Source organism: Diceros bicornis, chromosome X, assembly GCF_020826845.1.
Source record: "Diceros bicornis minor isolate mBicDic1 chromosome X, mDicBic1.mat.cur, whole genome shotgun sequence".
In the NCBI taxonomy this organism is placed as follows: domain Eukaryota; kingdom Metazoa; phylum Chordata; class Mammalia; order Perissodactyla; family Rhinocerotidae; genus Diceros; species Diceros bicornis.
In genome coordinates this window covers 31930297-31952720 of record NC_080781.1, presented here as the reverse complement: position 1 = coordinate 31952720, position 22424 = coordinate 31930297, and the positions used below count along the sequence as shown (strand labels likewise).

At 40.5% G+C, this 22424-nt stretch overlaps 1 long non-coding RNA gene across 1 annotated transcript; it reads right to left on the bottom strand.

Moving 5' to 3' along the window:
- Positions 1-2145: 2145 nt before the first annotated feature.
- Positions 2146-16073, bottom strand: LOC131400484 (uncharacterized). The gene is made up of 3 exons (XR_009217363.1): positions 16011-16073; positions 15044-15124; positions 2146-2275 (listed from the first exon to the last, which is right to left on the bottom strand). It is a non-coding gene; the product is annotated as an uncharacterized LOC131400484 (long non-coding RNA).
- Positions 16074-22424: the final 6351 nt, after the last annotated feature.

Here is a 22424-nt window from a genome sequence, read left to right as displayed (position 1 = left end):
CCCAATCAAGATCACAGCAAGTTATTTGGTGGATATTGACAAACTGATTCTAAAGTATATATGGATATATCCAGAATATCCAATACAATATTGAAGGAGAAGAACAAAGTCAATGGACTGACACTATCTGACTTCAAGACTTTGTATAAAGCTACAGTAATCAAGACAGTGTGGTATTGGCAAAAGAACAGACAAATAGCTCAATGGAACAGAATAGAGGGCCCAAAAATAGACCCACACAAATACAGTCAACCGATCTTTGACAAAGGAGCAAAGGCAATATAATGGAACAAGGACAGTCTTTTCAACAAACAGTTCTGGAACAATCGGACATTCACATGCAAAAAAATGAATCTAGACACAAAGCTTACACGTTTCACAAAAATTAACTCGAAATGAATCATAGACCTAAATGTAAAATGCAAAACTATAAAAGTCTCAGAAGATAACATAGGAGAAAATCTAGATGATCTTGGGTATAGCAATGACTTTTTAGTTTCAACACCAAAGGCATAATCTATGAAATAAAGTATTGATAAGCTGGACTTCGTTAAACTTAAAAAATTTTGCTCTGTGAAAGACATTGTCAAGACAATGAAAAGACATGCCACAGACTGGGAGAAAATATTTGCAAAAGACACAACTAATAAAGGACTGTTATGCAAAATATACCAAAAACTCTTAAATCTCAACAATAAGAAAATAAACCAACCAACTAAAAATTGAACCAAACACCATAATAGATACTTTATCAAAGAAGATATACAGATAGAAAATAAGCATATGAAAAGATGCTCCTCATCATGTGTCATCTGAGAAATACAAATTAAAGCAACAAGATACCAGTAAACACCTATTAGAATGGCCAAAATCCTGAACACTGCAACACCATATGCCTGTGAGGATGTGGAGCAACAGTAACTCTCATTCATTGCTGGTGGGAATGCTAAATGGTACAGCCATTTTGGAAGACAGTTTGGCAGTTTCTTACAAAACTAAACATACCCTTACCCTATGAACCAGCAATTGCACTCCTTAGTATTTATACAAAGGAGGTGAAAATTTTGTCCACACAAAACCTGCACATGGATGGTTATAACAGCTTTATTCATAATTACCAAAACTTGGAAACACTAAGATGTTCTTCAGTAAGTAAATGGATAATAAACTATGGTACATCCAGACAATGCAATATGATTCAGCACTAAAAAGAAATGAGTTATAAAGCCAGGAAAAGACATAGAGGAACCTTAGATGCATATTACTAAGTGAAAGAAGCCAATCAGAAAAGGCTACATACTACATGATTCCAACTATACAACATTCTGGAAAAGGCACAACTATGGAGACAAGTAAAAAGATCAGTGGTTGCCAGGGGTTAGGCGGGAGGAAATACTGAATAGGCAGAGCACTGAGGATTTTTAGGGCAGTGAAACTACTCTGTATGCTACTAAAATGGTGGATACATGTCACTATACATTTGTCCAAACCTATAGAATGTAGAACACCGAGTGAACCCTAATGTAAACTATGGCATCTGGGTGACAAAGTGTTAATGTAGGTTCATCAATTGCAACAAATGTACCACTCTGCTGGGGAATGTTGATAATGGGGCAGCTATACACGTGTGGAGGTCTAGGTATATGGGAAATCTCTGTACTTTCTGCTCCATTTTGCTGTGAATTTAAAACTGATTTAAAAAATAAATTATTTTTTTTAAGAAAAAGTGAGTTTTTTAATTCACATATCCACAGTTAAGATTAGTAAGACATTAGACATTCATCTTTGAGATTGGATTGAATATTTTTAAAACTACCCAAAGCTTGACCCATGTATGCCACTAGGTACTAATGAGTTTGTCCAGGGTTTATTAACCTTCTTCCTTTTGCCAGGCATCTTAATCGGGTATGCTCCCCCAAAAAGAAATTTTATCATACATGGGAAGGATTCTTATAGAAACCCTTTGCTCCAGTTAACCACGATGGAGAAAAGATAGTTAGGAAAAGTCATGATGCAAATTAGCTTGATACATCTGGAAAATGTGTTCGTTTACCTGTGCAAATATAACAGAGGAAGACGGGCAACTGCTGGGATGTGCATCTGAAGACACAGAGGAAGCTGCAAATGGTAGGTGCTTACCTGGCTGACTGCTCTTCCCCAGTCCAGATAGGCTGTATATCTCTAATCAGCACTCCAGGCAAGCACATCTTTCATGTCTGTGTTCTGGATACTACCATGAGGTACAGATGGCTAGAATCCAATGAGAAAGTTGACACTGGAAAAGGAATGGGTTAGAGAAAAAGATGCATGAGAAGCTCTAAACGGGAACGCTTAAAAACAGTTTAAATATGACCGATAAAGGTAGAGAAAGCAGTAGGAAAAAGTTCTTTGTGCTGTTTGATTTAAATATACTCACCATACACATTTTCATCCCAGAGCAATTTATAGTTGCTTTTAGTTATCGACTAGTGACTCTTTAAAGGCAACATCACCAAAAAAACACATATAATGGTATTGACTTAAAATGCATCTGTGTGTGTGTGAACAACATATTGAGAAATAGCAACTGGCAACAGAAGTGCATTGTTTAGAGCTCAGACTCTGGAGTTAGGTTGGTTAATTTCAAATTATGAATTAGATTTTCAAACTGGGTGATCTTGAACAAATTATTCCATCACTCTTAGGCCCAGATTCTTAACCATTAATATGGAGATAATAAGAGTACCTACTTCAGAGGATTTTTGTAAGGATTAAATGAATTAATTCATGTGAAGGGCATAGAATAAGGCTTGGCATATGGTAAGTAGCAGTTATTGCTATAATTTTAATAACTACTCTGAAATTACTGGAAGGCAAATATAGTCACATGAAACGATAGTGTATGTTCCTGAAAATCAACTGCAAAACTGCTTCTTTCTCTGGGCCTCTCTGTTGTCCAAAAATCATTATCACTATAAGCACTTGGTGGTAATTCTCTAATAAGTAGAAATGGCAGAGCAAAAGTAAAACAGAGTGAGAGAGCAAGAAAGGGAGAGGGAGAGAAGCTTTTCCCCTGAATTTTGATTTATAAATCTTGAGGGAAGAGAGAAGAGCAAAGCTAGAAACCACAGTCAGGGGACTTGCGCAATCACAGTGTCTGCAGCTCTGCCTCTCGCTGTGAGATTCTGACCTCTGCATATTTATATTCGTCCTGCTTCATGCTCTGATTTGCATCATGAGGCAGAGCCACTGTGTCTCATCAATTAAAATAGTTTCCCAAATCCTCAGCTGTGAGTTTCTCATGACTCCTGGTTTCAATGTGATGCATTTTTATTTTATAGTAAATGTCAGTTTTCATCAGCTCAAATGTCCTCATGACATAATATGACTTGAAGATATGCAAATATCTTCTTACCAGATACTTCTAATTAGGTAGAGGTCTTGGGTGGAGAGGTACTCCCTAACTACTTCTGAGGTAATCAGGAGAAATTACACTTGATTATACGCTGTACATTAGCTTCAGGAAGCTCAGAGCCAGCATTTACCACCACAGGGACTCTGGGAGGCAGGCTCCCAGCTTTTTTTTCCCTGAAAGATACTTCTCTCTCTCCTCTCAGTTTCTTCAAATCATCTCCTTGCCCTTTATATTCACGCTTTGAAGAGAGTCAGGAGCCCTGCTTTGCATTGTAAGTGGACCACCAACCAGGCTGAGAGCGAATGCTGCACAGCTCCAAAGATACCCATGAGTTAAATCTCAAAGCAAACACACAGGTGTCAGGCGGCTTTAATGGCAAATCATTGGGAAATGTCACGAGTACAGGCATTATGGTTAAAGGGAACTTGTCAACTGGTGGGGAAGTGACAATGATGGTGCCTGGCTTGTACACAACAGAGGGCTTTAGTGCTACTAAGTGAATTGAAGAGAAATCCCTGCAGAGCTACAACCATGAGAACTTGAGACCATAAATCCATTTTTATATACTTTCACCTATCAATGTCTTTGAGCCATTTCAAGTTAATGACTCTTAGTTTGATTCATAATTGTTAAAACTTCATGTTTTTAAATCCGATAGTATTTGAATTAAGCCACACTTTTGGACTGACAGTAAACAGTGAAGCTGTGAAATTCAGGGAACATTCTGAATGAGGATTAGCCTGTCTGAAGTTTTTGTCTCTGTGTGCTGTTTGCCTGAATCATTTCCACTGTCCCGACTCAGGTATAAACGCAGGACTCAGTGAATTTTTCTACCTCTGATTTGCAGGTCTCCGTGGGTTTTCTGCTTGAGTATGGATACAACAACCAAATTCTCTGCTGTGATTGCAGGGGTCTGGGGAAGGGTGTCAAATGTCTCTTTGGTGCTGACATCTACTAAAGTAGACTAGAATTCGACCCACTCTGCAGTGTTCAAAGCTTGAGTGATTTAGAAGGTGGGTGGAGGTGGTACTGTTAGGTTGTGCTTTAGAAATGGGGACTGTCTAGTTAGCTGGATCGACAAGGCCACAGAACCAGCTTTCATGTTAAGCAGTTTGGGCTTTCTAACCCTGCATTCACCAGAGTTGCACAAAGACTGCATTCTGTTTTCAGAACTTGTGAATTTCTGTTTTCAAAGACAACTTAATAGTTTGTCATTGCGTTGTAGCACTTCAGAGGGGGCAGAGGGTAGAGCCATTCAAAGTCCAATCCAAAATCCCAATCTCATAATTGTTCTCACTTGAAATGTAACAAAGGGTCACTTAGGGCCGCGGGGAATGAGAAATGGTTCAAGCGTAACCTAGGATTAGGCAAGAGATGGTAATAGGGAATCGTAATGCCTGATTTGATCAACATAAACAACCAGAAGAATAATTTCAAGACTAAATCAGAGCTCTGTACTATCTCTCAAGAAAGCTGATTGGGCAAAAAATTCAATTTAATTACCTAAAAGCAACTTAAACTACCTATATTTGACAGTTATTCATTATGCAGACCAATGAATAGCATAGTAAGCTGACACCTCCCGATTCCAATGTCATTGTTTCAACAGAAAACAACTGACAATTAAAATTAACATTTATTCTCTGTCTTATAGCCACACACCAATAAGAACTGCTTACTCAAGTTCTTGGTATCAAAACAATTGCCTCTTCTTCCAGGTCAGATTTTGGTCAACAATGTCTATCTCATGCTCCAATTTTATTGACCTGAGGTTTTAGAGGATTGTGTTGAGAAGGAGCCTTCAGCTTAATTAGAATACAGAACTGACCTGCCCTTGGGGCTGATATGGTAGCAGGGAGAAAAGACTAGAGGAGTTGTGTTAATGGACGGGGTAGACCAGTTGCGCTGGTGGTAAAGGCCTCTAACCATGGCCAAGCAGGACATGAGCATCATAACAGGTGGAATGAATTACTGGCATTTGTATTGGTTCGCATTGCACTGCCGGCCCGCAGGGTACATGACACAAATTGGGATCAGTTGCTAATAAACAAAACACAGCATGAGATTTTTAAAATAATTAAAAGGAAACTGTAGCAAACTAGTCAGGCCATGAAGGCAGGAATAAAACAGATCAGAAAACTCACCTCTATGTAAAATTATAGCTTAAACACTCCTGCTCCATATCTTAGATATCAGTTGGCTACAACTATAAAAGGAGAAAATAAAGGGTTTTCTGTGGTTTTTGATAGCTGCAGCACAGCAGGATCGATCCTGTTGGAATCATAAAACAATGCCAAATCACATGATCAATGGCTCAAAACGCCCCAAGTTGCATCATGAGCAGCATGGTTTAATTTTCTTTGAGTTTAGTTATTTTTGTTTCTGGAATTGGCATTTAAAATGTCTGAACAAAGAAAACAATATTTCAAACACAGTGTTTCTGCCTGGTCTAATGTCTCCAGTTCTCAGCCAAAGTACCTGAGTAGCACATTTTTTTCAGCAATTGACCAGATGAAGATTAAAGAACTTTGCAATAGGCACCCAAGGTGACAGGAGAATAGTGTACATCACTTGAATTGTCACAGAACACAGCCAGGATTCCCTAGGGCTGCGAGTGAAACACATTCTTCTTTGGCTAATGAGTTCTGAGAAAGCACCATTGGTTCTATAGACATACTCTATTAGCAAGATAGCTCTAAGAAATGAAAGCACAAAAATTTTGTAAGCTTGTCCTAATTTTAAGCAAAGTTTCTGCAGTCTTATTGTCTGCATAACACATTTAATATTGTAAGGTTTTTAAAAAGTACAAATATTACTGGTCTATCACCTTCTATCAATTTGCTTTGCCCCAGAAAATAGGGAGTTATGGGATGTGCAAAATGAAAACTATATTGGGTCAGGGGAAGATGCAAACATGTACAACAGACTTGACAAACATCACGCCTAATTCATTATGTATTTGTTGAAATTTTCGGCAAAGATGTACTTTGCTTTTTCTTTAATCCTCATTTGAACAGGACATTTAAACAATTGGTCAGGGGTTTTTTCACCCTGGCTAAGTAAAACAAAATTATTCAGATACTCTGGCAGGAATATTAGTAAGAGGCCTGTGCTAACGGTAGAAATAAAGATGGTAAGAATAACCTACTTTGTGCCTCCTAACCTGTCAGTCGGTCCTATACCTGCTTTGTCACTGTTGGGATACAGGAAGGTAACACTCTTAACAGGGTACCAAAGGGCCAAAATTGGGTATACCACATGAGCAGTGAAGTAAGCAACTGCTAAATGAAAAAATCTTATAGCTTAAAAACATCTCTTTGCTAGTATCTCCTTTATTAATATCATTCTTTATGATATCACCAATTACCATTCACTGATCCCCCTTCCCTGTTGACTGGGTCCATGCAAATGGGGCTGAGGTAGGGCAGAGAGGCCAAGTACCTCTGATCCAATGTTGTGTCATGTTGTGTGATGAGTCTATATTAGAAGTCAGGTCCTAGAAGAGTAACTGGATAAACTACTCAAAACAGTTAGGGGGTGGGGAGTGGAGGGCAGTGGTGATGTTTTGCTTTATTTTTCCCCATGCAATGTATTTGACATTTACTAAAATCTTTCATTCTAGAAAGTTATATAGTTATCTCTGGGAATTTACTTATATTGTTTTAACTAATTATACATCACTTACAAGGGAGCCTCAATAAGACTAAGAGCCTATTTCTAATCAGAAACCGTGGATACCAGAGGGCAGTGGGACAGCATACTTAAAATGCTGAAAGAAAAAAAACTGTCAACCAAGAATTCTATATCTGTTCTATTGCTGCTTCAATATTCTCTGTTTTTTATTTTCAACAATTTGATTATAATTATGTCACAATGTGGACCTCTTTTAAATTATTCTACTTGGAATTTGTTGAACTTCTTAGATGTATAGACTCATGTCTTTCATCAAATTTGGGACATTTTCTGCCATTATTTCTTCAAATATTATTTGTCTCTTGTTGTATCTCCTTTCTGCTGGGACTTCTGTTATGCATATTGTGATACACTGGGTGGTGACCCACAGATCTCTTAGGCTCTGTTCATTTTTCATCATTTTTTTTCTTTCTCATCCTCAGACTCAATAATTCCAATTGTCTCATCTTCAAGTTTGCTGATTCTTTCTTCTGCTTCATCAAACTACAGTTGAACCTCTCTAGTGAATTTTTCATTTCAGCTGTTCTACTTTTCAACTCCAAAATTCTATTTGGTTCCTTTTTATGATTTCTCTTTATTGATATTCTCCATTTGGTGGGACACTGTTATTCTGGTCTCCTTTATTTCTTTTTCCATGATATCCTTTAGTACTTTGAACATATTCAAGACATTTAAAGTATTTTTCTGTTAATTCCAACCTCTGGGCTTCCTCAGAGATAGAAAAGTTTCTGTTAATTTCTTTTCTTACTATGAATGGGCCATGCTTTCTTGTTTCTTTGCATGTCTCATAATTTTTTGTTGAAAATTAGACATTTTGTATATTTTAATATGGTAACTTTAGAAATAAGATTCTTCTTCGCCCCCAACATCTGTTACTGTTTGTTGTGGATTATAGTTATTTATTTGTCTAGTGAATCTTCTAAACTATTCTTGTAAATATTGTAATTTTATTCATTTGTGTTCACTGAAGTCCCTGTTCCCTTAGCTTAATGGTTGTCTAGTAATTTGACAGAATTTTCCTTAAAAGCCTGGTGCCAAAAAAAAAAGAGAAAATTACTCTCCTAGTCTTTGCAGAGCAAGAAATATTATAAGGGATAAAAAGGGGCATTACATAATGAAAAGGAGCCAACTCCCCAAGAATACATAAATATCTTTAATGTGTATGTGCCTAACAACAGAGCATCAAAAAACTTGAGGCAAAAAATGATAGAACAGCAAGGAGAAATGGATGAATCCATGATTATAGTTGGAGAATTCAACAACCCTCTATCAGAAATGGACAAATCCAGCAGGTAGAAAAACAGTAAGAAGATAGTTGAACTGAACAACACCATCAATACACTAGATCTAATTAGATCTAACTGACGTTCAGCAACAGCAAATTACACATTCTTCTCAATCTCACAGAACATTCACCAAGATAGACCATATTCTAGTGAATAAAACACACTAGAACAAATTTAAAATACTAGAAATCATACAAAGTATGCTCTCAGACCATAATGGAATTAAACTAGAAATCAATAACAGAAAGATAGCTGAAAACTCCCTATTATGGACTGAAATGTCTGTATCACCCTAAAACTCATATGTTGAAATCCTAACCCCCAATGTGGTGGTATCAGGAGGTGGGGCCTTTGAGAGGTGATTAGGTCATGAGGGTGCACACCCCTCATGAATGGTATTAGTGCCCTTATAAAAGAGACTACAGAGATCTCCCTTGGACCTTGAGGACACAGTGAGAAGATGGCCATCTATGAAGCAGTTATTAGGCTCTCAATAGATACTGAATCTGCCAGCACCTTGATCTTGGACTTCTCAGCCCCCAAAACTGTGAGAAATAAAGTTTTCTTGTTTATAAGCCACTCAGTCTATGGTATTCTGTTATATCAGCCTGAATGGACTAAGATACAACCAAAATACTTAGAGATTAAACAGCACACTTTTAAATTACATATGGGTCAAAGTAAAAGTCTCAAGAGAAATGAAAACATATTTCAACTAAAGAAAATGAAAATACAACTTATCAAAATTTGTGGGATGCAGCAAAAACAGTGCTTAGAGGAAATTTATAGCATTAAATGCATATATTAGAAAAGAAGAAAGATACAAAATTAATAATGTAAGCTTCCATCTTAGTAAACTATTAAAAAAAAGAGCAAATCAAATCCAAAGTAAGCAGAAAAAATAAATAATAAAATTAAGGCTGAAATCAATGAAAACTAAAATAGTAAATCAAGAGAGAAAATTCAATTAAACAAAAGGCTAGGTCTTAGAAAAGATCAATGAAATTGATAAACTCCTAGCTAGATTGACTAAGAAAAAAAGAGATAAGATGCAAATTCCTAATGTTGAAATGTTAGAAATGAAAGAAAGGACATCATTACTGATCCCATGGACATTAAAAGGATAATTAAGAATATTATGAACAACTCTATGCCCACAAATTTGATAGCCTAGGTGAGATGGACAAATTTCTTGAAAGACACAATCCACCAAAACTCACACAAGGAGAAACACATATTCTGAATAGTCCTATATATTAAAGAAATTGAACCAATAATTAATAACCTTCCCAAACAGAAAGCACTAGGCCCAGATGGTTTCACTGGTGAATTCTAACAGACATTTAAGGAAGAAATTATATCAATTCTCTAAAATCCTTTCTAGAAAGTAGAAATAGAGGAAATTCTTCCTAACTCATTCTGAGGACAGGATTACCCTAATATCAAAAGCAGACAAAGATATTACAAGAAAGGAAAAACTACCAACCAATATCTCTCATGAACATCGATATAAAACTCCTCAACAAAATACTAGCAAATCAAATCCAACAATGTATAAAGAAAGTTATACTCCATAACCAAGTAGGACTTGTTCCTGGTATACAAGGATAGTTCAATATTTGAAAATCAATTAATATAATCCATCACATCAATAGGCTAAAGAAGGAAAATCATATGATCACATCAATAGATGCAGAAAAAACATCTGACAAAATCTATCACCCATTAATGATAACAATTCTCAGAAAAGTAATACAAGGGAACTGCCTCAGCTTTAAACATATAATCTATAGAAATCTACAACTAACATGACACTTAATGGTGGGAAACTAGATGCTTTCCCACTAAGATCAACAATAAAGCAAAGATGTCCACTTTTACCACTCATATTATCATAGTACTGAAAGTCATAGCTAATGCTAGAATAAGACATGAAAAGCAAATAAAAGTATACAGATTTGGAAGGAAGAAATAAATCTTTGTTTGCAGATAACACAAGTTTCTAGATAGAAAATCCCAAAGAATCAACAACAACAACAAGAACTCCTGGAAGTACTAAGTGATTATAGTAAGGTTTCAAGATATAAGGTTAATATAAAAAAGCCAATTGCTTTCCTAAGTACCAACAAACAACTGGAATTAGAAATTAAAAAGACAATATCATTTATATTAGCACCCAATAAAGATAAATTCTTAGGTATAAATTTAACAAAATGTGTACAAGATCTATATGAGGAAAACTACAAATCTCTGATGAAAGAAATCAAAGATCTAAGTAGATGCACAAATAGGAAGACTCAATACTGTCAAGATATCAGGTCCTCCCACTTTGATCTACAAATTCAATGCAATCTCTATCAAAATCCCAGCAAGTTCGTTTTTATTGTCGTATAAAATTATCATAAAATTTTCCATCTTAACCTTTTTTAAGTGTATAATTCAGTAGTATTAAGTATATTTACATTGTTGTGTAACAGATCTCCAGAACCTTTTCATCTTGCAGTATTGAAACTCTATACCCATTAAATGACAAATCCCCTCTGACCCCTCCCCCAGCCCCTGGTAACCACCATTCTACTTACTATATCTATGAATGTGACTACTTTAGATACCTCATATAAGTGGAATCATACAGTATGTGTCCTTTTTTGACTGGCTTATCTCACTTAGCAAAATGTCCTAAAGGTTCATCCTTGCTGTAGCATGTGGCAGGATTCCTTCCTTTTTAAGGCTGCATAGTATTCTATTGTACATATATACCACATTTTTTTGTCATTCATCCATCTATGGACATTCAGGTTGCTTCCACCTCTTTGCTATTCCAGAAATTTATTTTGTGGATATTGAGAAGCTGATTCTAAAATTTATATGGAAAGGCAAAAGACCCAGAACAGCTAACACAATATTGAAGGAGAACAAAGTTACAGGACTGACAATGCCAATTTCAAGACTTATGATAAAGCAACAGTAATCACGACAGTGTGGTATTGGCAAAAGAATAGACAAATCAACGGAACAGAACAGAGAGCTCAGAAATAGACCCATACAAATATAGTCAATTGATCTTTGACAAAGGCGCAAAGGCAATTCAATGGAGAAAGTAGTCTTTTCAACAAATGGTGCAGAAACAACTGGACATCTACATGCAAAAACATAAATTCAGACACATACCTTACACCTTTCACAAAAATTAATTCAAAATGGATCACAGGACTAAATATAAAAGGGAAAGCTATAAAACTCCTAGCACATAACGACTTTGTAGATACAACACCAAAAACGTCATCCGTGAAAAAAAAATTTGATAAGGTGGACTTCATTAAAATTAAAATCTTCTATGGTAGCACGACAATGTGAACGTACTTAATGTCACTGAATTGTTCAAAGTAGTTAAAATGGTAAATTTATCTTATGTATATTTTACCACAATGAAAAAAAAAAATTCTTCCCTTCTACATCTTGAAAAATACCCTGTTACTGTTGATGGGTCCATCTGATAACCTTCAAAGAAAGATAAAAGCAAAGTCAGAAAAAAAGGAAAGTGTGAGATATTAAGATGAAATTTGAAATCAAAGTATTTTCTCTTAGTTTTTTATTTCCCACACATTTTTCCTTCTTTAACATTTTAGTTATACCTTATTTCCCACTAAAGTACAGTTTAAAAATAAAGAATTTAAGAGCAAAAAAAATCTTAAAAACTTCTGCTCTGCAAAAGACACTGGTAAGATGTACAGCAGATTTCTAGAACTTATTCATCTAGCACATCTACAACATAGTGCCCATAGTTAACAATACAGTACTGCGTATTTCAAAATTTGTTAACAGGGTAAATCTCATGTCGAGTGTTCCTACCATCAAAAAAAAAAAAATGACACAAGGAAACTCTGGCAATTGTTGGATACGTCTATTACTTGATAGTGGTGATAGTATCAGGGGTGCTTGCATACATTCGAACTCACGAAATTGTACATATTATATATGTGCAGATCTCTCAATTATACCTCAATAAAGCTGTTTAAAAAAAGCCATTGCTGGGGCTGGCCAGCGGCACAAGCAGTTAAGTGTGCGCGCTCTGCTGTGGCGGCCCGGAGTTTGCCGGTTCGGATCCCAGGCGCTCACTAATGCACCGCTTGGCAAGCCAGGCTGTGGCGCTGTCCCATATAAAGTGGAGGAAGATGGGCATGGATGTTAGCCCACGGCCAGTCTTCGTCAGCAAAAAGAGGAGGATTGGCAGATGTTAGCTCAGGGCCGATCTTCCTCACAAAATAAAAAAAAAAAGATATTGCTAAGAGAATGAAAAGACAAGCCACACCCTGGGAGAAAATATTTGCAAAACACATATCTGATAGAGGACTGTACATCTAAAATATACAAAGAATTCTTAAAACACAACAATAAGAAAACAAACAAACAAAAAACAACTTAAAAATGGGCAAGAGATCTGAACAGACACCTCACCAAAGAAGGTATACAGATGGCAAATAAGCACATGACATGATGTTCATCATCATTAGCCGTTAGGGGAACGCCAACTAAAATCGTAATAAGTTATCACTATATAGCCATCAAAATGGCTGAAATCCAAAATACCACCAACACCAAATCCTGGTGAGGATGTGGAGCAACAGAAACTCTCATTCACTGCTGTGAGAATACAAAACAGTGTAAGCACTCTGGAAAACAGTTTGGCAGTTTCTTACAAAAATAAACATACCCTTACCCTATCATATGATTCAGCAATTGTGCTCTTTTGTATTTACCTAAATGATTTGAAAATGTTGTGTCTACACAAAAACCTGCCCATGAACTGAGTGGTCACTGCTTTGGCAGGGCCTTCTTCTCATGCTGCCTGTGAGAGCCACTGCTCATCTGCCCAGATAAGGTCAAGGCAGTAGACTGCGGTTTAGGGAGTCCTCAAGGCTGGGAATGCAGAACCACAGGAACTTGAGAATGAGAATTCCAGCTTGTTGAGGAGATTCATCTGTAACTTCCAGACATGAAGAGCCCAGATAGGTTAATTAACTTCTCCAGGGCCATACAGCCGGTAAGTGACTTACTGAGGATGGGCCCCAGGCAGTCTGGCCCTCACCCTGCAGGCCAAAGCCATGACCTGTGTAAAGCACTCTCTGATTTCCCTGGCTTCACAGTCATCAAGGACTCCCTACCAGGTTCGCCATCAGGGTGGGTTGGAGAACCCAGTTTCTGGGAATGTGGAGAGCTGATCAAGTGTTAAGCTCTGTCCATTTTACTTGTATTAATTCATTTATTCCCCCAACAGTTTTATGAGTGGTCACCTCTGTCAGAGACAACTTAAAGTTTCATATCAAAAGAAATTTGGTTGGTGCCCCCACAATTCTACGAAATAAGAAGACTGGAAAACTTTGCCTCTTTTTCTTACTTGAACAAATTTTGCTGGGATTGTGCATTAGAAGAGAGGGAAACACGGCTGTCGATCACATTAACTGTTGATAGGCGCTCCAGCTTTTACGAGGACATAAATTGTACTTGGAAGAGTCATACTTTTGAGAAAATCATTTATCCACTGAAAACACACTGAAGAAATCATGAAGGAAGGGAAGAAATTTCACTGAGTAGAGATGCACCAAGGCTACTTTTATAGTATACATGTGACTATTCAAAGTATAAACACTTCTATCCTAAAAACTGTGCAGAAGCAGCCTAAGAAAAACAGATAGATATTAAAGCCAGAGAATGGAGATCCAATATGCAGATTATTGGCATATTTGAAAGAAAATTCCTGAACAAATGGAAGAGAAGAAATATTTAGAGAAGAGAATAAAGTTTTTTTGAGCTGAAGAAAAAAACGTTAATCTTCTGATGAAAAGGTCTTGTCATGGTCAAAACCAAATTAACAAAAATTGTCCAATACCTGAATGTGAATAGCTGACATTTTGAATTTCAAAGATAAAGAATGCTATAGATTTTCAGGGAAAAAAAGAAAATATTTTCCACAAAGGTACAAATTCAGGCTTCTCCTGAGTTTCATAGAGTAACAGGATACAAAGGAACAGCATATAATATGTTGATGAGAAAAGGCTGTGTATGACTCAATACTCCTATATCAAGTCATATGCGAAAGCCACAGAAATAATTTCAATTATATATGGACTCTGAAGATTCTACCCTCTCGGAAAAAATTCATCAAAATTCAAAAAATTAATCAAAATAAAACCTTTGAAGTAGAAGTACATAGTAGAATTCCTGAAGGTGAGTGTTGAAATCAATTAAATATAGGAAGTGAATCTGAATAATGACTATAAATATGGTTTAAAAGCACTGCAAATGTTAATAATTCAAATTTTAACCTATTTTGTTTTCAAAGTACCTTTTTAATAAAAAAATTTTGGTTCAATAATCCCCCCCCAAATGTACACTGGTAACATACATTTGGGAAAGGTGATGGCATTTGTCTAGTAAAACATTAAGGGTATTTCACTTTTATTGAGATGTTAACTTTATTTCTCTGATTTATGACATGCATTATGATGGAAGTGTTGAGTTCTTTATTAAAGGCTCCCTACCTACAATATACACTCCTCAAAAAGGATTAAGTCTGTGAATCACCAATACCTCAAACAGTGCCTGGTGCATAGTAAATACTTAACAAATGTTTGTAGAATGAATGTATAAGTGAATGAATGAATCTTACCTGGGAAATTATAGGCTTCCCAGTAGGTCCCCAATCTTTGATGGTTCCTCCTATAAAATCCAAAGTCCTTTGGAAACAGCCCTGTAGTATGAATTGATTGTAGCTGTAATTAGACACGTAATAGAACTGAACAGTAGGGCGAGAGTGTTGGGGGGAGGAGCGACATGAACCACTGAAAGGATGAAAGGGGAGCCACGAGGCAACGTAGACAAGTGTTCTTTCTAAGTAAGTAGCGTTTCGTGGTCTGCCTTTTGTTTACATTCCTCAAGTTTGTCAGGCCTGAAGAGTGTTACTGAATAGCACTGATGAGACAGAAGCGTCTGCGTGGTTGTAACGGATTTGTACATGGACATCAGTAGACTGGAAAGAGCAGCGTTCAAAGTCTCAGAGCAGTGTGACTGACCTTCTGCAAAGGACATACTTAAGAGCCAGCGGCCCTGGGGTTACTGAGTGTGGGCCCTTCACGGAGCTATCAGAATGGTTGCACACACAGAACAAGGAACGTACCTCCTGCCGTTTGCCATTTTTGAATAAACCTGTCCCTGTACTGTGCTGTAGGCGAAGGAAGCAAATGTGTAATACTGTGGTTTCTCCATGACAGATCTAGAAAATATATAAATGCTGGGCTCCACAGAGCAGGAATAGTTCTAGAAAAGCATCATTTTACATACTTCCTCCCATGTGAGAAAGACCTAGAGGCATGGGATTCTAGTCTTGTTCCCATAAACTTCCCCAATGTCAAGAGTGTGGGATGCTGGTGCTAACGACTAGTGGGGCCAGTCATCCGACACTGGATGCAGAAGCTGAAGCAGTGTCTGAATTTGGAGTCCCTAGAAGGAGACCTGAGACAGGCTTGAAGTGCAAGTATTTATATTTGGGATGGGGGTAATCTCAGGCAATCCAGGAGAGGAGAGAGAGACAGGGAAGGGAAGGCAGCCAATAGAAGGGGCAATATGAAGCAAGTTACCGCTGTAGATAGATTGCTGGAGCTCAGTCCCACTGGGGACTCTGGGAGTCAGGGCAGTGCATGCACCTCAGAGTTATGTCTTCTCAGGGACAACTGACGTGGGTTGTCTAGACTTGAACTCCCATCAGTCACTGGTTGAGGGCTGCTCCCCAAATCATGAATCCTCTGGCTCTCGCAGCTGGCCTGGATGGGCAAAGTGGGCACTGGCTGCCAAGGAAAGTCCTTAGGCAGGTGGAAGTTGCAGAGCTTGTGCTGAGGTGGGAAGGCACCAGGGGGTGGGGGTGGGGCACTGGCAGAGTCTGCTACAAGCAGCAAGGACAGGTTTCAGCAGAAGTCCATAGGTTAGTGGCCAGTATTTCAGAGGATCGGGGAGAGCATGGATCAACGGCAGTTCTCACTAAAGCAGCACTGAGAGGTGGTCAAGGGCTGGAGGACCTGAGTGAGGACAGCCCATAGTGGGCAGATGAAGGGCCACACCAGCCTTTGTCTCTGTGACTCAGTTTCTCTAGCCAGAGTTGGAAATTTCTCTGCCTTGTCTTTCTACCTGCAGGTGGTCCTTGGCTATAAAAGGCATTGTGGGAGTGTGTTTTCAGCACCTGTGGCTAATCTTTCGGAAAATAAGACCGCATGCTCAGGATATAAAATTAGGTGTGATTTACAAAAAATTGTGTTGCAACAAGGGAAGAAGGGAGTGCTCAGAAGCCAGTAGTTGGGTGACCACAACACCCAGCTTCTTAACGTATCCAAATGATAGTAAATTATTGTAAAACCAGAGTGCTCGTCCAAGAATTGCCCTGTGGTCAGCAGCCAAGTGCAGGAATCAGGTCCTCAGGTAGCAGAGGGAATCCCTCAGGGAGACTCAGCAGGGCAGTGATACAACAGCAGGTGAAAGGGGTGTTGATAGCATACTTTTGAAAAGTGTGACAATTTCTGCTCAGTACAAACTTAAATATCTTTGTTTTCACTGAGACTTTTGCTTTTTTCCATAGCTCCTAACAGACAGCACAGTCTTTCAGAGAGGGGCTGCTTTCTTCAGCCATGTTTCTTAAGAAGCCTGGCTGTGCCTCTCCTGGACAACTCCCATGGCTGCCTCTCAGGGATGCTGTGGCTCAGGAATTCTGAGACTAACTGTTAATATTCAAGTAGTCATGGATTCCAAGACTGGACTAAGCTAATGTCAACCAGTTAACAAAATATCCAAGGAGATAGGGATGGGGGCTCATGGGTCTTGGAAATCGAAGGGGGTTCCTGAGCCTTTCATCAAGGATGTTGTTAGAAATATTCAACAACAAATATGGCACAAGTACCGGCCAATCAGTAGAGCTGGAGCAGGTGCTTTAGGGCCCCAGCCATGTGAGGCACTGACTCAGTGGTCACTGGATCCTGGGGAAGGGGCGAGGGTGGCCGGGACAGTGGAGGGCATCAGAATACTTAGATAACCCAGAACAACCTCAGTTTATTAACTAGTTTGGTACCTGACAATGGAAACTAGCTGCCCTGCATCAGGAATTTCCCCTCAGTACCACAAACTCCAGGTCACCAGCAACTCATATAGCGTCTCTGTGTGTATCAGCGGAAAGCATTCTGTGCTGTCAGGCTGGGTGAGCAGACTGCTGGCTTCACTGTGAGGAGGAAAGGCTCCCAGCAGGAAGAGTTTTTAAGAAATGAAACGTTCCCCTCTGGGGTGATGAATTAGAAAGAGGTAGCTCCTCAGAATGAAAAGGTACTGTCTCTAGAAGAATGAACTGGAAAAGTTCCTACCCCATCCCATGAAAAATGTCTTCCCCTTGTGAGAAGAGGACTCAGAAAGAAGTGTCCCCTCTGGCAGATGCATCATGGGGGTTTGTATGTTGGAGAGGAGAATCCAGGCTAGATTTCAGTGTCCCCACCCCACTCCCATGACTGAGCACTCTGCAGTACACAAACTGCACAACTGTTCAAGGAGGCCCTGTGGAACCCTGGTTACATTCCTCAAGGTTAACCCACTCCATCCCCCAAACTTCCTTTTCTTCTTTCTCCCTTGGACACTTCCCCCCAGTTTAACATGTTAAAAAGTTTAGAGTTTCCACTAGTCACAATTGATTTGGCTTATCTTCTTCAATTTATTTTAACATTGCCATGTTTAACGTAGCATAGCTATGTAGTGAGAGAGACAGCTGGCTAAATAGATGGCTCTAGGTGAACACGGTGCTTCTTTCAAATGTCAGGTCTGCAACCTTGAACCCAAGGCAGTCCCTCCATTCCCACAGCAGGAGAAGCAGCCAGGAATGGTGTATGTTCCTGCAAGTCATTCTGCTAACATCCTGCAGCTCAGCCTGCAGGGATCGCTTGCAGGGATAAGAAGATAATTCAGTGTTCACAGCCCATTGATGTCCTGGCCATGGCTGCAGAAATGTCAATAAGGTGCCAGTGGTGGCAGGGGTTGCTTTGTGATCCATTCTCTTTTCTGCTGAAACTCAATTTGTCAAGGCTGCCAGACAGTCCATGGTGACTTCTAGTCACTATGACCTGGGCTGGATTTGGGTCATTGACTTGGTTTCCATGTTAGTTACCTAATATTCTAGATTGTAACCATAATGAATATTTACATCAGGGTATATATCTTGGACAATTACAATGTCTGAAGATTTAGGACCTCTGCTTTCAGAGTGTTCAGTGATATATCACACGATACATGACAGGCTCTGAGCAGGACGGCAAGAGAATTGGTTTTCCACTAACTATCTCAGTAGTATCTGGAAGGTCACCTCAAGCTCTGGAAAGCAGATCAGTCTACTGTGGATGAAATGTTTTATGACACTGCGACTATAAATCATGCTATCTTGAAGGCAAACATGATTCTCCCCAGGCATTGTAGAGCAGCACAATTCCTTACTGATTTGGGAGAGGACTGCATTGCCTGCATCAAAGTCATCCCTGGCTTCCCCCAAACAGTAGGGAGGCAGGAATGCTGAGCCAGTCAGAGCAGTGCATAGGGAGGTGTCTTTCCAGTTACTCCACTAGCACTGGTGTGGAGGAGCTCTTAGTAAATCCTCCCTTCACATCCCCTGCCCAGTTACACCTATGCACTGATGTTTTGGGGTTCCTATTATTTGCCCAGTTCATATCAACTGTCCAGTTACTCCACCGTGTTGATGGGGGGTTGGGCTTCTCCTAGCTGCCTTTTTTCATATCCAGCCCAGTTACTTCGCTGTACTAACGTTGAGGGGCACCTCTTAGCTGCCCTGTCAATGGCCACTGTCAAATTAGACCCCTGCGATGATGTCGCAGGGCTCCTCCTCTTTGCACGGTCACATCCTCTGCCATGTTACACCGTGGCACTGATGGTCCACACCGCTCCGCTTTGCCTCATTCATACCTTCTGTGCAGTTACTCCCCGCAGTGTGGTGCACGTCCCACCTCCTCAGGCCTTTCAGTCCCTGCACAGGTCCACGATGGCATGGATGAGTCGGGCCTCATCCTCTTTGCCCTGCTCACACCCACCAGGGGCGGTTACACCATTGCAGCGATAGTATGGATCTGCTCATCTCCGCCCTGTCGCCATCCTCTGGCCGAGCACAGTGATGGTGTAAGGATCTCTCTCTTCGCTCTGTTCACACTCCCTGTCCACTCACACAACTGGATTGACGATGTGGGGCTGCTCCTCCTCACGACTCTCCTTTCCCTGTCCACTCAGTCAGTACCCTGATGGTGTCAGGTCCCTCCTCTTACCCTGTTCACATCTGTACCATCACACAACCGCACTGAAGTATGGTGACCCTCCTCTTTGTGCCCTTCCCATGCCCTGTCCAGGCACGTTACCACAGTAACGATGCTGTGAGCATCGCCCTTTGCTCATTCAGATCTGCTGTGCATTTACATCACTGCACTGATGATGCCCTCCTGTACCCTGTTCACATCGGCACCCCAGGAAGGACACCACACTGGTGTTCTGCACACGCTACTTCCTGTCCCACTCACATCCTGTGCAATGTAACCACTGTGCGGGCGGTGCCGTGTTCCTCCTCTTGGCCCCATTCCCGTATCCCCGCCGAGTTACATCACTGAACTCAAGGTTTGGGCTTCTTCCCTTTGCCCCGTTTATGGGTCCTGTCCAGTTACACCTCGGTATTAATGGTGTGAGGACTCTCCTGTTTTGTCTGTTCACGTCCCCACTGAACTCTTGAGGTAGGACTCCTCCTCTTTGCCCTTCTCACATCCCACGGCCAGTCCCGCCTGTGCGCTGACAGACCGGGGATCACCCTCTTTCCCCCATTGACATTTCCAGTCCAGTTGTCCCACTGCACCAAGGTCGTGGGGCTCTATTTGTTATGTTCACATTCCTGCCCAGGTACCTCACTGTACTCATGGGCGGTACCTCACCCTCTTTGTCCTGTTCACAGCCTCTATCCACTGATGCTGTTACAAACATTATGGTGCAGGGCTACTGTTCTTTGCATGGATAACACCCCCTGGTCAGTTACACCAGGGACACCAGTGCACGGATGGGGCAGGGCTCCTTCTCTTTGCCCCATTCGAATACTCTGCTCAATGACATCACCACAGTGAATACATCACATCCTCTGTTCATATCCCCTGCCCAGTCACACCACTACACTGATGCAGTGATCCAGAGCTCTACCTCGGCCCTGTTAACCTACCCTGTACTGTATTTTGTACTGATGGGGGGAGGGGGGTTCATTCTCCTTGTGGCCCTCACATCCCTTGTCATTTATACCACCACACTGATGGTGCTGGGCTCCTTTTCTTTGCCATGATCACGTTCCCTGTCCAGAGTCACCACTATACTAATGGTATGAGCATGTGTCTCACTTCCTGTGCACATCTTTCATCCAGGAACTGATGGTGCAGGTTTCCCTCTTGTCATACCCATAATGTTTGGGGCTTCCCATCTCTGCCCCTTTCAGAAAGCTTCTCAAGCTACACCACTGCTCTGATCGATTGGAGAGCCTCCTCTACTCCCAGTCACTATCGCTGTCCAGTTACTCCACTGTCCTGATAGAGTAGCGTTCTTCCTCTTTGCCTGTCCACATCCCCTGGCCAGTTACCCAACTGCACTGATGGTGCAGGGCTCCAACTGACTGGCCTGGTCACTTTTCCTCCCGTCCAGCTGCACTAGTTCTCTAAAGGTTCGGGGGACCACTTCTCTGCATTTTCACTTCACCTGTCCAGTTACACCACTGCATTTGGTGTAGGGCTTTTCCTACAGGCCCTGTCTAGAGACGCACTGCATTTATGGGGCAGTACTTCTACTATTTGCCACATTCATACCTTCTGTCCAGTTGCTCGAATGAACTGATGATGTGAGGCCCTTTTCCTTTGCCCTTTTTAGAGCCCCGGGCCAAGTATATCACTTCACTGATGGCGAGGGCCTCAATTTCACTGCCTTGTTCATGTCCCCAGTTCAGTTTCTCTGTGCCCTGTTCACATTCTGCAATTAATGCACTGATGGTTCAAGGGTCCTCCACATTAGCCTGGTCACGTACCCTTTCCAGTTACTCAACTGGACTGAAAGGATGGGCCTTCTCTTTCCATGTTCACATCCTTTGTCCAGTTCTGGCACTCTACTGCTGGGGCAAGGCCCCCTCCTCTTTGTCTTGTTCACATCCCCTCTCCATTACAGCACTGCACACATTGGTCAGAGCTCCTTTCTTTGCCCCATTCGCATACTGTGCCTAATTAACACCAGTACCTTGAATGTGCAAGCTCCATTTCTTTTCCCAATTCCATCTTCTGCCAAGATACCCCAGAGCACTGATAGCACATGACTCCCCCTCTTTGCTCTGTTCATACATATTCCCTTCTTTGTTACTCCAATGCACTCATGGGACAGGTATCTTCATTAATATTCACTGCCAGGTTAAACCAATGCATTGATGGATAATCAGTCATCCTCCTTGCCCTGTGTGCACCCTGTCCAGTTACTCCACTGCACTGACAGTGTAGGGTTCTTATTTGCTCCCTTCACATTGCCCACCCAGTTCCTCTACTCCAATTATATAATGGCCTTCCTCTCTGCCCTGCAAAGAAATCACCAGGTACAGCCTGGATGTTATTAATAACCTCAATAATGTTAGGAAAAAGTCCCTTGATGGACAGAACAACTGCACTGATATGGTGATAATCTACAGTCAGGTGCTACTCTTGTTTGTCTGCCTTAGCTCTGGCCAGATAGAGCTATTAAAAGGAGATATGGTAGGAACCACAACAGCAGCTTTTAAAAGATCTAAAATAATGGGCCTGTGTCTAGCTGTACCTTGTATTGAGACATACTGACCATCTTAATGGGAGGTAGAAGGTCCACAGGCTCCCAACTGAGCAAGTCCCACAGCAAGTGCTACCAATTTTGACTTGTTCCAATTTAAGAGACTTCGTGAAACGGAGGCCATTCTCAGGCCATAGGGATGCCTATGA